Here is a 15,230-nt window from a genome sequence, read left to right as displayed (position 1 = left end):
CGTGGCTTTTGCCGTTATTTATACATATACGTTATATATATATATTATCTATCTATATATATATATATATATAGATATATATATATATATACTATACTATATATTAATTAATATATAAATAAAATACTACATACATACAATAATACATGCATATGCAGTCGTGACTCTTTATACTGACACCAAATATCTTTTAGTATTTTTATTGTTCCCAGCGTAAATTCAAAATTGCGACTGATTGGCAAAAGTTTTTGATAGGATTTCTTCCTAGACACAATTTCTGCCCAGGCAAGAAAGAAAGGCTTAACAAAAATATTTCTTTTTAATCCAGCTTTTCCTCAAGATATTTTGCCCAATTATCTACTGTTATTATGAAATAAAAAAAGCTGTTCATTTGGCAATGTTGCTTCATACTAAGTCCAGTCTCTCTCTCTCTCTCTTGTGGATCGTTTTAGTAACTTTCACTTCATTTCTATTCGAATACCACTCTCTCTCTCTCTCTCTCTCTCTCTCTCTCTCTGTTGTTTTGTTGTCTCGCATGTTTTTATCTAGTTCCGGATTTATGGCTCTACCTTTGCTAGGAGTGTAAGGAATCGGTGGCCGTGATGGAATGTATTTACGCTCATTTTCATTATTTCTGTAATCATTTTCATAGGCATATTGTAGTTACGTACTATTGTATGGTTCCCGTAAACATCTCTCCTATGTAGCTCATTTTTACACCACTTTCTCGTCTTTTTCTTTATGCATACGCAGATCATAATGCAGCAAAATATTTTCTTTTCCGAGCAATACTAGCCACTATGTTTTTCGCACGACACTGGACAGTGTACTGGCTTTGTTTGTGTTTATGGTGTTTTTACGTTGCATGGAACCAGTGGTTATTCAGCAACGGGACCAACGGCTTTACGTGACTTCCGAACCACGTCGAGAGTGAACTTCTATCACCAGAAATACACATCTCTCACTACTCAATGGAATGGCCGAGAATGACAGTGTACTGGCATCGTCGGGCAAGTGTGCCCATCCGTCAACTCTGCTGTGTGGACAACACTCACATCAGTTTTAAGCCCGGCAGAATTTGCCCATCTACCGCGATCACGTCCGCTTGTCTGGACAGGCCTTTAGTAGTACTGTATGCCTAAAACAGCATTCCGTATCCGTTTGAAATAGGAGACCTAGGTAGCGATTCTATATTAACTTTATGATAATTTGACCACAATTGCAGTGATCTTCACCTACTGTTCAAGGTCAAAGCCGTATTTTTATATCAAAAGTGTCAAATGAAAATAGTTATAGATTGTTTCCATGCTATGTGACTGGCAGAATTGACCGAGTTAGGCAAAAAGACAAGACCCGGAAACGGCAGGAGACCAAAAAGCGATTTAACAGTTGAAGTTTTTCCATTTGGTGTTATATGGGGACTGGGGGAACATATTGTCGGTCTGTAGTTACAATTCGGGTTAGTTAATAGCCAAGTATATATATTATATATATACACACATATAGTATATATGTATATATATATATATATATATATATATATATCTATATATGTTGACGAACTATCGTTAAAACTTGCGATATCTCATGTAGTCGTAAAGCTGGAGGAAGGAATGAAAGGAGCTGACCTTTCATTCCTTTCATTCCTTCCTCCAGCTTTATGACTATATATATATATATATATATATATATATATATATATATATATATATATATATATAATCACGGTGATATAATAAAACGTACCATTCAGCTGTCATGGTGGAGGTGGGTTGATACCGACGCTAAGTACAAATACCTGTATTCGATGCGGGAACCACTTATCAATTATAATTCCCCTTCGGTATATATATATATATATAATATATATATATATATATATATATATATATATATATATATGCGTGTGTGTGTGTGTATGTATTCGCGAGGTAGAGTGAATTGGATATTAAACGACATTTGTAACTAATGACTTGTGTATAAAGAAATCACGATGATGTGATAAAAATTAATCCATACGTATATATGTGTGTGGGTGTGTAAGATTGTGTTTAATATGTTTCTTAAAATTTCACTTCACAACCATGATAAGCTTGAAAACAGGACGTATTTCTGTAATATAGAAGGTTGAAGCACGTCATTTTTGGCTTATGAATAATAGATGGGTTTCATAAAAGAGGACTCGCTATTATATCCTGGTAGCCTAAAGTCATTCAGGGCGTCACGTGGTCCCCGTGATTGCGTTCATAAGCTTCTTCCAAGAAGTGATGTCAGCTCCTCCGCTTCGATGTTATATCCCAGGATTTTCTCTTGACATTCAGTTCTCTCAAAATGTTATAGAAGTGGACAGAATCATTGCCACTAATAACGTTTACTAATTTAAACAAGCAACATACCAATCTTAGGCTGATATTCATAAAAAAAGGAATTTAATCCTGTTGCAGATACTAGATTTCGTCAACATCATTTACTTTCCGGTTATGCAAGCTTGTTTTGCAATGTCATCGATGAATCTACCTTCGATTACAGTAGGTTTTAAGGAAACGTTTATTTTCTTTGACAACCTTGCTGGAAAGAGCGAGATAGGAAGCAAAAGGTAAAAGGTTGTCAGTTCCATATAAACGGAAGAATAAAACGTAGTCAAATGAATAATAGTTGCATGACAGTTACTTTATAAGCATATCATAGTACACTTCCCCTATTTACTAATTATTTTTCCTGGGCTGAAATGAATCTGTTTCTTTTATCACATTGCCATCACTTTCCATTGATAAAGCAAATATTTATACTACTCTTCATTACTTACCTGTGCAGTATGCAAAGTTTCATCGATTATGACTTGGAGTTTCCTGTGAAGCATATTCCCTATTGAGTGATGGCTTTGTCTCCACATTTGCTTCTATCAGAGGCGATGCAGTACAAATTCATCGTATGCCACATATTTAATGTTGTGCTGCAGTTTGTATCTTTTTAGCTGAAAACAAATAATGGTGTTTTTGCTGTGAAGTTTGGTTTCATTAATTTTCCATTTTTTTTTATCTGTTTTTAGCTTTACTTTCGAGATGAGCTGTCAAAAATAGCGACACAAGTTATAAGAAAATATAACCGTTTATAATAAAAACAAAACACTGAGATATGATAGGGCTGTAGTTCCTCTTTCCTTGGTTTTTTATTGCCTTTAAAGTCCCGCGACAGTATTGTGTGCGAGGAAATTCAACAAATAGGCTTTCGGAGTCTGTTACATTGGCTGTTGTGAATAGTATTTCTGGATAAAAATCAAGCAGTTAATGATCCTGCAATTACCTTAAGGAGACCGAATTCGAGGATATCATGACGTGTCAACTTTGGAGTGTTGTCACAGAATTTCTCATCGGTGTCGATGGCCTTGGCAAATGCGCCTCCAGTATTCTTTTGATAATCAATTATTAACCGATTAATCATACTATCATGTTTTCAAGTATTTTCAGTAAACCTTTCTCATCTGTTGCCTCCGACTTGACTTTGTTTTAGAATTTCATTTGACTCATTCACACAGAAAAACGCACACGCGCACCCGCACACACACAAACTCTATATATATACATATATATACATATATATATATATATATATATATATATATATAATATATATATATATATATATATATATATATAAACATATATATATATATATATATTATATATATATTATATATATATATATATATATATATATTATATATATATATATATATATATATATATATATATATATATGATATATTTATATATATATATATGGTGACTCACTATACCATGACCGGAAACAATGAGTTCAAAACCACAGTAATGTATGTGAGACTATTTTTCAAATATAAAAAAAATTAAAAAAACAGGTAGCTTTCGACCGTTTGCACGACGGCCTCTTCATCCTACTTAATAAAACTATTTGTTTTTCTTAAATATAAATTTTTTTTTTTTGTGACAGTCCAGGAAACCATCGAACAACTTTCGGCGTGAATATAGCGGTCGTGTAAAGGCTGTTTCTCCGTATCTGTGAGTCAAACGTCGTGATCGTCTTAACGACTCTCTCTTGATCGAACGGTGCTCATTACTAGCGATTGAGTGATTCTTGGGAGGTGAACGACTTTCAGCATTGGTGGCTGTTGTTTCTGCGGCAACTGCCACTTCGACAACTTGTGCCGGGCGAGATGAGGAACACATATCAGGGGCCTCGAGAAACTGCTTGAAATTTAAATTTATGGAATGACAGACTAGCCTGTCTGTATGTTTGTCCTCTGTGTAAAGGCTTTATTGCCCTCTGTGTTGCAAATATTTATCAAAGCCCCCTCCACTGCTCTTCAATGGCATGCTGGACTACTTATATATATATATATATATATATATATATATTATATATAAATATATATTATTATAATATATATATATCTATATATATATATATACTATATATGATAGTATATAATATATATATATGATATATACTATTATATATATAGTTTTACATAACTCCCACCCAATCCATGAAGTGATTATTCTCCATATAATGTTTAGCAATAGCGGTGTTTTGAGCGAAGTCCCTAAATGGTTTTTTTATGTTCGTGTAATCTTATGTCCCCCCACTCCCCTACCTGTCTCCCTAAAATAAAATGAATTACAGAGCTTGCATTTAATAGAATATACTCTTACGTCTCTCTTGTCGTTATTATCGCTACCAATTCTGCTGCTATTATTCTAATTGAATTTGTATTTGATTGAATTGTATTACCTGTACTATTGATTAACTGGGCTGTTGATTTTAAATTCTCATGATAAGGAAGCGTAATGTATCTGTTGCTGTGATCATTCTGCGTATGTGAAGGGTTGTAGAACTTCTAAGCCTTAGACAAGGCATCTTCAATAAAATGGGCAGGGTAACTCAACTTACTGAAAGTATTTCAAATATGGGCAATATCATTATCTAAATATTGTGGGTCACGAACCTTAAGTGCCCTGACAGCCATGCTAACAATGATATTTTTCATTATTTGAATGCTGTGATAGGATTAAAGATTAATGTCTAATTCTGTATTAGTCGGCTTTCGGTAAACCGAGAATTCAAACTTACTTGTGTTTGGATTGTGAAACACTAGGACATACAAAAAAGGTAATTTGCGCTCTAATTCCTATTTATATGTGAACTTGATTTGTTGTATCTGACTGTTGACAAATTCTACTTGTTTACTGAATAAATTGTCATCATGACCGAAAAGAATGAATGAAAATATAGTCCACATAGCGGACCCAAAATATTGGTTTAAACCAAGACTGGCAGGAACTCAGAATAGTCTCCTCCACGAACTCCATGCAGATATTAGCCAAAACAGGTGAGATGAGGGATCACATTTCCCCTCCAGATCTTTGTTCATACGCCTTATCATCGAAAGTTAAACGTGTGGGCTTTACGCACAGTTTAATGAAGTCAAGAAATACTTCAGTGGGGAGTGGGCATGAACTTGGGTCATTATCAAACTTGCCACATAATTTTTCAATCACATAACCAATTACGTGATAAGTTTGATTATATATATATATATATACATATATATATAGATACCTATATATAGATATATATATATTATTATATATATATATATATATATATATATATCTTGAAAAAGGTGTGGCAGTGAATTGTTAATCTCAGCTTTTTCAGGTTAGAGACAGAAGCGCTAAGTGATAAGCGCTTGGCTCCTCAAAGAATGCTGAAATGAAAAACAGGCAGGAATGGTGACCTGTGCGATCTGAGGTTGGCGACATCTCAGTGATCACATGATTGGATCATGCGGCCGCCCATCGTTGCTAGGCACTCTGTGTTGGTAGCGTATGATGTATGGGCCTTAGGGATAGGTGATGCAAAGAAGAGATGACACTCTTGGATTGCTTGTGTCATTGTGCAGAACACACCTGGAGGAGGTTGGGGAACGCCCATCATAAGGTAGAGTAATACGAGACTTTGGAAAAGTTACCCTTTGAAGTGAAAAGAGAAAGAGAAGTGTTGTGCATACACATTCATTTTAATCAACTTTACATGTGGAATGGTGTAATAAATATGTCCCTTTATTTCAGATGGGTTCATGGCACCATATAAGAGAATGGGTTCTCTAAGACTTTAATGACCATTAAAATGGTGTAGTTAATCAGACAGTGAGATTTTAGGGAGTTACTTACTTAAACCTGGTTCAGGAGAGGAAAATTACGTTTACAGTTTTTTGGGGGTCAGACTTTATTCCTTTAACTCCATTTTTATGTATTCATTTTGTTCCATTTAATGTTACTAATTTGGGAAATAAAAAGTATATTTTTGTATCTATGAGGATTCATTAGCCCATTTTGCATTTTTATCTCATGCCAGAACGATGTGCAACGAACGAGGTAGGTGTAGTTGCCTGTTTGTTTAATTTGTTTAAACGAGTGTCATTTGGTTCTAAAAACTCGTTTAATATACTATATATATATATATATATATATATATATATATATATATAGATATATATATATAAAAAATCACGGTAGATGCACGTGACTTCATGCTATAAGCGACTACCACTGAAAAAATAATAGGCAGAAATTCGTAGCCGAGCGCTTTCGGTCCTTTAATAAGACAACAGCGAGGCACAAATGAGATACAGTTGTTAAAAGAAAGTTACAAGATAAACAAAAAGATCAAGAATACCAGTTGGTTATTATATGTATATATATATATATATATATATATATATATATATATATATGTATAATATATGCATATACATAATATTATAATGAGTTTTCATACTGAAAAGGGGCGGCAGAGGCGCAATGGGGTTTTACCATATATTTATATTTATATTTATATTTATATTTATATTTATATTTAGAGAGAGAGAGATATTTGCCCAATTTGGTTTTGCTAAGACGTTGGTCGTGGATAACGAGAGGGAGACAGACAGACAGACAGAGACAGAGAGAGAAATTGGTGGATATGACTTACAAGGCTTGTCTGATTCTCTCATCTCTGTATAATTGTAAACACTAAAGAGAACTGAACTTCCATAAAGGGGTATACCAAAGGATGAATTGTACAGAGATAATGGCCTTCTGTCTACCTATGCATCTACAGCGTATCATGGAACAGTTAGGAATATGGGAGTCAATATTATTCTTTATTTTGGAAAATAGACGGAAGTATATGAAAAACATCTTTACGGAAGATTTATGGCCTACTACGGCGTCTTCGTAGATGATCCATCACTACATGAGCAAAATAAACAATAGCAGCGAGATAATGCGAGGATTTTAAGATTGAAATTAAGGGTTTCATTTCTTACATGACAAATATTATATATTATATATATAAATATATATGTATTTTTATGTATAAAGTATATATATATATATATATATATATATATATATATATATAATATATACAGTGTTAAGTGTTCCGGTCGGCGTGAACTCCTTTTAGGATGAGGTCTCAGCCTCGTCGTGTTTAGTCTTCTGTAAAAGAAAACTGTTGAGATGGCTTCATCTGTCCGTTTGCACTCCTGTCCGCCCTCAGATCTTAAAATCTAGTGAGGTCAGAAGGCTGCAAATTGGTGTGTTGATCACCCACCCTCCAATCATCAAACATATCAAATTGCAGCCCTCTAGCCTCAGTAGTTTTTATTTTATTTAGCGTTAAATTTATACATGATCGTGTGTCTGGCAACGTTAAAAGACAGGGCACCAACGGGCCGTTGCTAAGGGTTTATGGGCCGTGGCTCATACGGCATTCATCTACTAATTTGGTAGGCCGAGTTCGCTCCCTCCTGTAGCCAATGCGGAATTAAAGGAAATTATTCTCTGATGATTAGAAATTCATTTCTCGATGTTATGTGGTTCAGATTCTACAATAACCTGTAGGTCCCGTTGCTCAGTAACCAGCTAGTTCCTAGCCACGTAAATAAAAATCTATTCCTTAGGGCTAGGCCTAGGAGAGCTGTGAATTAGCTCAGTGAACTGGTTAAACTAAGATATACTTTACTCTTTTTTTCTACGCTGAATAGAAAACTCTACTGCGTCGATTTTTCTCTCGGGTCCTTCGCCCAACAGAGGCTCAGTGGCTTTCAGCGAAGCTTCCCCATCGGCCCGTCCTCTCCCAAGTTCAAATCTGTGTCCTCTCTTAGGGACGAGGTTTATAGTCACATGCCATTTGCCATAATGGTTGTAACTCACCATAGTTGGATAAATACTTGGTGCAACACTTGCAACTTACGTCAACAGAGGTCCAGTGGGCCTGAACAGAACAAAACTAAATCCCTCCACAACGGCCGGAATGTGGCACCCTTGTTGTCTGGCCAGCGAGACAAGTATTATGACAACAGAACGTAAAGCAATGAAGTAGATGAATATGTTGAATCTAGCATAACTGATAGACAATCAGGAAAAGGATAAGTTATTTTGAGCAAGCAGGCGATGGTTAGCAGTTTTATTTGAATTTGAAGTCTTCCTTTAGAAGATATGATAACCTATCAAAACTTGGAGCTCCATTTCTGAGGGGATCATTCTGCACATCTGAGAACTACTTATACGGCCTCGTAAAATGGTGGATGGGCATTCGTGGTTCATAAACTGGTGAACGGCTCATCCACTTGCCAGTTGAAAAGTGGCATTCATCCAGCTCATCCGTATTCCGAAGTCATGGAAATCCTCCCAGGACTTGGTTTTAAAACCGATGTCGGATTCCTTATCATTTCTTGAAGGATTATTGTCTGTTGCGTAATCTGTTAAGATGCATGCAGATAAGAAGATAAGAAAAAGTTCATGAAGTGATGTCCCTCTTTCACGTTGAAATTTTTCTAATTTGATTATATCGATACTTTTACTCATGAGAATTAGTTACACAGATGTGTACCTTGTCATTTACATTAAAAATGAGTAAAACACAAAATCTAGAAGAGGTAATATCTGGCAAGAAATCGGGCAGTAATCGGGCAGATACAGCTCTGCTGTGGTTAATTATCGCTTGAAATATGAGTAAATACAAAATAGTTAAAGAGCTGCATCAGGACTATTAGCCTTAAGTCAATATATGCTACAGTTGTACATACAAGAGTTTGTAAGACTTATTAATTAAGGAAAGGAATCGAAGGTAATGCAGTAAAAAATTTTTCGAGTTAACTGTCACTATCAGTTTAAAAGAAGGAAATGGGAATTGTATATGTTCACTATAAACTTTGTTAGGAATATCCAAAGGCAACGCACTAGAACAGACATAGTTTATTCCGTAACATCATCGAGCTATCATGAATTATATATATATATATATATATGTATATATAATATATATATATTATGATATATATATATATCTATATATATAATATATATATATATATATATATATATATATTATATATATATATAATATTATATATATATATATATTAAATGTAGTCTGCCAGCGGACAGCACTAAAGACGTTAAGACCAACAAAATGAAGAATATAATGAAGAACGTGAAGGTTTGGATAAATAGGAAAAAAACTGTAACTAAATTAAAGCAAAACAAAATACATATTACACTGTAAAAAAGAGAAGACCAGAGACGCACAAACAAAGGATACTCGGTAATGAACATATAACACATCCAAACTCAGAGTAGTAGAAATAGGAATTTACAACCTAACAATTATATTTTTCGTCGAGGAAATGATTGATATAGATGAGTAAGAAATACTTGTACAGAATCAAAGAAATACAAAAGTAGACCAGTTTAATCCTTAATTACTCGATTTCAAATTATGTATTGTTGAAATTACAGTGACAATGTATAACCGAGAAGGCTGCCAAAGTTCTAAAAGATGAAATTTTTTTTATATAATTGACCTGGATCTTAATGCAGATATCCACAATGACTATTGCAAAGTAATGTCTTGCTTCAAGTACAGATAATTATAAGGACGTTATTGCAAGTTAATGTTACGATTTGTGCAGATATCTATAAGGACGTTATTGCAAGTAAATATCTTTAATTGCAGAGATCTGTGAGGACAGTATTGCTAGTAAATGTCTTTAATTGCAGATATCTATAAGGACGAAATTGCAAGAAAATGTCTTGATTTAATTGCAGATGTCTTTAAGGACGTTACTGCAAAAAAATTTCTTGATTTAAGTGCAGATATCTATAAGGACGTTATTGCAAGAAAATGTCTTGATTTTATTGCAGATATCTATAAGGACGTTATTGCAAGAAAATATCTGGATTTAAGTGTAGATAGTATAAGGACGTTATTCCTAGAAAATATTTTGATTTAATTGCAGATATCTATGAGGACGGTTGCAAGTAAATATCTTGATCTATATATGTTTATATGCATTTATATTATATACTTTAGAATACAAATATATAAATACATATAATATATATGTGTAATATACACGTGCGTGTGTGTGTACGTGTACGAATATTTGCCATTCGGATAAATGGGAATGACTAGAATGTCCTTTGTCACTGGTGTCAGGAGTATTCCTCTTTATGCGCGGTGCTCAAGAAAAGGAGAGGGACTAGGTCTGAAATGGCTCTGTTATTCTGGGACATTAGTGGAATATATAACAACTGCTACAGGTGAACAGGCTCCCGGTCGTGTAAACGCTTGTGAAGGGTTTCTCCCCACCGGACTGTAACATACTCAGTATAGTGTAACTTAATTAGAGAAATCTTTTTGTGAGCATTACATGTAATGTCAGCCAATTTGTCATTTCACTTTAGTTCTGAAATTAATATTTAAATGGAAAAACTTCGTAAGGTAGATTATTTGTGTGTTTTGAATGATTCACGCAGCAAAAAAATCTAATTTCAATAAGAAGATAAAATTGTTAAAGTCTTTAAAAATCAGGATTATAAGTAATATGAAAGATACACTTAAGCCCCTTTTTATCCCAACCGAATGTTAATGACTGGCGTGCAAAGTTCTTTATCTGCAATACAACAAAAAAAAAAACTTGTAATTAGGGATCATTACATTTTGTCCCATAAACAAGAGAAAAATCAACAACCCCCCACTAATATAAATTAACGAGCATTAACGTATATGTCACCTTATGAGAATGTGCATTGGTAAGCCTTTGTTTCCCTTATATGATTTTCATACTTTTACCGACACAAGAATGTGAGTGAGACTGGGACTTTGAACAAGTACTTTCGTAGTTTATTCTTACATTCTCAAGTTCCCATTGAATCCAGGAGAGGTTGACAGGCTTATTAATGCAAAGGGAGGGCGGGGTTACAGTTAGTTAATCTTAGCAGAATGTTCTTTGAGCTAAAAAGACAAGGGAAGAGGATCAATAGCTAATCCAGGGTGGAGATTTACATTCTTCGTTGACATGACTTCAATAAAAATGACTCCAATAGATTCCTTTTCTTTTGGTTATTGAACGTGTGGATTATCAATGCTTTATTTCAGTTAATGGCGTGGCCGGTCTTACGCCAATGACACTATACCATTATTCGTTAAGCCTCTAGAAGGGGCATAATTGTGCTGTGATCATTGGATTTTTATTCCTTTAGAAGTTTGACCAATATAAATCTTATTACATTTGCAATGAATACTGTATAGTTCTTAAAATGGGTACTGCTGCGATGCTCACAGCACAAATATGCCATTTCAAGAGGCTTAATGAATAATGATATTGTGGATCATTGGCTTAAGACAGGCCGCGCCATTAACAGGAATAAGGCATTGATAATCCACACGGTCAATGACCAATGAGAAAGAAATCTGTTAGAGTCCATTTTTACTGAAGCCTCGTCAACGAGGAATATAAATCTCTGCCCTGGATTAGCTCTTGATCCTCTTTCCATGTCTTTTTAGCTTAAAAACATTCTTCTGAGATTAACAAACCGTAACCCCGCCCTCCCTTTGTATAAATCAGCCTGTCAACCTCTCCTAGATTCAGTGTGAACCTGAAAATGTTGAAATTAACTATGAAAGTACTTGTTCAAAGTCCCAGTTTCACTCACCTTCTAACGTGGATTTAAGGATATTCTCAAGCACGCGTTCCTTCATGCTACATTGGATATATATATATGTATATATATATATATATATATATATATATATATATATATATATATATATATATATATATATATACTTCTAGGGCACAATTTTTCGCGGATACAACATTCATTGAATAGAATGGCTTTTTCACTGATAACCAGCTTTTTTGAAATTGCTTCATATTTTCCATACATCATTGTTCTGGAGTAATTGGAAGAACCCCATTATGTGTCCATTAGTAACCTGAACAATGAAGTAAAGAAAATAATTAGAAAATATGAAGCAATTTCAAAAAAGCTGGTTAATAAAGAGTAAAAGCCATTCTATTCAATGAATATATATATATATATATATATATATACATACATACATACATACATATATACTGTATATATATATATATATATATACATATACTATATATATATATAGATTGTATATATATATGTATATATGTATAATACACAAAATATGATGTCAGAATGCTCAGTGGCTTCACCATACATATGTTGGTAAAAGTATGAAAATCATATATACGAACACAAAGGTTTCTATATATATATATATTTATATATATATATATATATATATATATATATATTTATATATGTGTGTGTATGTGTGTATACATATATAGATATTTGGAATGTGGACCCAGGGGAAGAGAACATCACACAGCGGAGGAGTAACAAATCTTGCAGTGAAACTTTTGGACATTTTCTAAAGCATCCCATAAATGCGGATCGCATTCGTTCCTATTGTGATGCAGAAAATGCATCCTGATTGAAATCGGCTTTCCAGGTTGAATGGCGCTATTCTCTCAGCGTCAGAGACATTTTGATGCATATCTGTTAAATCCGTAATGTGCGTTTATTATACAAATAAATTTTGCATTTACATATAATATCTCTCTCTCTCTCTCTCTCTCTCTCTCTCTCTCTATCTCTCTCTCTTCTCTCTCTCTCTTTATATATATATATATGTATATATATATATATATATATATATATCATACATGAAATTTAAATAACAGAAATAATTTTAAATATACCCACTGAAAAGATAGCTTTGTAGCTTTGAATGGATTCCATTTACACTGAGAAAAGACAGAAGAGTAAGCGCCCACGTGGGGTCACTCAGGAATATGAAAGAAAGAAGCGCATTTAATTAACGGACGAGAGAAGGCAATTAGGACTTCCAGCGAGGAAGCGGTGTTAAAAGGGTAGGAGTTCCATCAGTACTTCCAGTTGTTTGTCCATGGATACTGGGAGGGTTCACCTCTCTTCTCTAACTTAGATTTTACCTTCCATTTTGAATGGCCATTACTCTGTCACTAGGTGACAATACCATATTGTGAGTCGTTCCATGTTAATCTAAAGAGTTTTGTTTTTCTCTCGTTAAACATATCGTTTTGTGGTGGTGCAATTCTTCCTCCAAAATATTGATAACAGAGGTAATGTATAGTTCATCAATTTATTCACCATTAAAGTAAACAAAAAATGTTACTTATCCATATCCCAAAAGGATCGATAGTAAAAGAGCAAGTCTGTTTGTGATCTACATCATATGCATTCACTTTATTAATTTTATGATAAGTCTTTTCCACTCTCCCTCTCTGCAACGCCTGGAAAAAAGCACTGGACCTGATGAGAATCCAGGCACAAAGTGGAAAGACAAAAGAGGTTGAGACAGAACTTATTCCTCGTCCTAAGAGCCTCTCCAATTTGCTCTTCGGAATTCCTGGAAAATGATTATGAGCTAATCCTTAACCAACTGTTATCCGTAAAGTACTCCGATCATATAACTGAGAAATCTATCTATAAAGTTAACGTTTTTCTACCGACCGCTTCACAACATGACTAAGGAAACGCTCAACACTGGAATGAAAATCCCTCACCCGGAAATTCTATGCCTTTTGTCTTTACATACCCAAATACCCTAATTAATGTTCAACAAAAGCCAGTCCTCCAAGACAAGAGTATACGAAATCCCTTGCCTTGACGGTGACCAATACATGATTTACAGGTAAATCGCCCTGCCAGACTACCGCAACACTAACCTTCAGTAAGATATGGCCATTAGAGCTCATAAATGATTACAATCATCGAATAAATTGGAATATGTCACGTGCAATTTATAGCAACAATTGCTGTTTCAAAAGCCAGATGGTAGAATCTGCACTGATTAAACAAAGAAATACGATAGATAGATGTGTGTGTATATAGGTATAACTGTTTGTCCGCCTACGTGTGTTCAAGATCGCTATAGACGAACATTCTTTCACAGAATTGAACTTCTTTATCGCTCAACTTGTTTCGTTTGATCACAAATGTGGGTAAACTGTAGACTTACGCGTGCGCATTCTTATGCGGACATATTTTTAGCAAGTAAACAATTTAAAAGTAAGCCTCTTAGTGAGTAGTGCCAAATTTTGTTCAGACATGACAAAATACATTAAAAAGTGAAAAGCCAGGAAAATATGGCATTGTTTATCAGATAAGAGGCAAATATATAATATAAAAAAAAAGGAGAGAGGGAGGGAGGGAGTGCATAAGGAAAATTTTCCTTATATATATTTTTTTTTCATCATTAATGAAACATATTACTTATTGTCATCTTTCATGTTTATATCGTCGTTCATTTTTCCTTTACCTTAAAACATCCGAATTCACTTATTTTCCGTCTGTCTGAACCAATACACGGGCTCGGTCATGCCCCTTTATACGCTGAAGGCTATAAATATATTTCTCGATTAGAATGAAACAATATAGAAAGCATGAACCAATGTAATTCTTATACCTGAAAGAGAGAGAGAGAGAGAGAGAGAGAGAGAGAGAGAGAGAGGGGGGGGGGGGGGGGGTGCGGAATCGCAGCCTTATCAAGCGGAAGGAAGGTCTTCATCAGAGGGAAACTTTGCCCCTTTGGCTGGATGAGGTGTCATCAAGCAACGACGGAAGTTTCAGTCGCCTGGATCCTGTTAGAGGAGATTGAGACATCCAGTCAGGCAATCAACCGACGCCCGGGATTGACTCGATCTTCTTCTTGGCTCCAGGTTCAGAATATTTCCTAAAGATCGCGTAACATGATTTATATTTCTCGAGACTTTTTTTTTTTTGGGTGGGATTAACTATTTAACTAACGTTTAATAGTTTTAAGATACCAAG

General features: G+C 34.4%; 1 long non-coding RNA gene across 2 annotated transcripts in view; it reads left to right on the top strand.

Moving 5' to 3' along the window:
• Positions 1 to 15,230, top strand: part of LOC135196677 (uncharacterized) — a 102,510-nt gene that overhangs the window by 46,952 nt on the left and 40,328 nt on the right. Inside the window, exons 4-5 of one of the 2 annotated variants that reach the window (XR_010310572.1) lie at positions 5,698 to 5,979; positions 6,111 to 6,350. The exons of the other annotated variant lie outside the window; for it this stretch is intronic. This is a non-coding gene — a long non-coding RNA (uncharacterized LOC135196677). Of the gene's footprint in view, positions 1 to 5,697; positions 5,980 to 6,110; positions 6,351 to 15,230 lie in introns of those variants that run through there. 2 annotated transcript variants of the gene reach the window in all.

Source organism: Macrobrachium nipponense, chromosome 11, assembly GCF_015104395.2.
Source record: "Macrobrachium nipponense isolate FS-2020 chromosome 11, ASM1510439v2, whole genome shotgun sequence".
NCBI lineage: Eukaryota > Metazoa > Arthropoda > Malacostraca > Decapoda > Palaemonidae > Macrobrachium > Macrobrachium nipponense.
This window is presented reverse-complemented; position numbering and strand designations above follow the sequence as displayed.